General features: G+C 41.7%; 1 protein-coding gene across 1 annotated transcript in view; it reads right to left on the reverse strand.

Annotated features, from left to right (window-relative positions):
• The window catches only part of LOC101845807, a gene marked incomplete in the record, with an annotated part of 213,913 nt that extends 213,274 nt beyond the window's left edge, over nt 1–639 (reverse strand). Inside the window, 1 exon segment of the mRNA XM_013088939.2 lies at nt 208–639.
• Nucleotides 640–1,400: the final 761 nt, after the last annotated feature.

A 1,400-nucleotide genomic window follows, 5' to 3' on the forward strand; every position in this document is an offset into this window, starting at 1 on the left:
CTCTCTCTCTCTCTCTCTCTCTCTCTCTCTCTCATCATCGCTCTCTAAAAGTGCAGTGTTTTCAGGATAACATTACATTATAAGATCTAAAATTCTAAATCCAGAATCTTCATTAAAAAGAGGTAGATATCTAGATCTAGATCTAGATCTATGTCGTAAAGCGGCAGTTTATCTAAAAAGCAAAAGCGGGAATAAAGATCGGCTTACCTATGAGTAACTGAAAGCCTCGAAGAAGGAGTATATAATCCAATAAGAACACTGAGAAACAATGTTATTCTGCAACTTCTTCAACTTCAACAATCACTTCTAGAATATAGTTCTTGACTGCGGATAGATAGATCTCCCTCGGTGAACTCACTTTCTCACACTGCTAGAGTAGCGCACACTAGCAGGCAGTGCTGGGGATGTCAGCGACCTTCTACCCTAGTCTACAGAGCGAGTACACGCATCTAGTGCCGCGCTAAAACACTCCCTTGTTTTCGTTTGGCACTCGAATGAGTCCCGCCGTCCCTCTCCCTCTCTCTCTCTCTCTCTCTCGTTCGCTCTTTCGCTCGCGTGTGTATGTGTGTGTGTGTGTCTGCGTGTGATGGTCGGTGTCCTTTCCTTCGGTCGTCGGGAGGAGAGAAGGAAGAAGGAAGGAACTTAGAGAGGTATCGCAAGCCGAGCCAGACAGCCACCAGCAGACGATATGAGAGCGCGCTACCGCTCGCGCGGTGGGCAAAGGGAGGCAAGTCAGAAGTAGAAAAGTAAAGTCGCGCCTCTTGGTTTAGGGAGCGATGACGGGTGACGTATTTAGAGAGTAAAGAGGTGTGTACACTCGTCCGATTAGTTTCAGAATAAAGGTGATAAATGATTAAATTAATATATTTAAAATCGAACCTGCTCTAACGGGCACATACCCTCACCTCTCCCGTTGCGTTTATTTTTTCTTATATTATAAAGACAGTGTCCAGGACGTCCATCTGCCTGAGATAACCACTTTCTCCTAGGCATTGGGTAGCCATTTTGGAAACTTTCTAGTATATTGATTATATAGCTCATAAAAACTACTCAAGACATAGAATGATAGCAACCCATCGTATATATTAAAAATTGACTTGGCTTTTATTTACTGTTGTGTAATACAGATGGCGCCATCTTAAAACTGTTCTCCAACCCAGGATCAACCAATGAATGCCAACATGTCTCGACCACTAAGACGATAAAATAACGAGCACAATTTCGGCACATCTTTGTATCATCCTTTATCGTACAGGAAACTTTGTTTTGTTTTGTTGTCTTTGGTTTGATTTTGTTTTGTTTTGTTTTGAAGCATAACAGGCTCTATTTGTTTTGTTTTTTTAATTGTTTGATTGTTATTAATGTTGGTGTTTTTACGCCCTTATCTACACAGTTTAGAT

The sequence above is a fragment of the Aplysia californica genome, unplaced genomic scaffold, assembly GCF_000002075.1.
Source record: "Aplysia californica isolate F4 #8 unplaced genomic scaffold, AplCal3.0 scaffold00839, whole genome shotgun sequence".
Classification (NCBI taxonomy): domain Eukaryota; kingdom Metazoa; phylum Mollusca; class Gastropoda; order Aplysiida; family Aplysiidae; genus Aplysia; species Aplysia californica.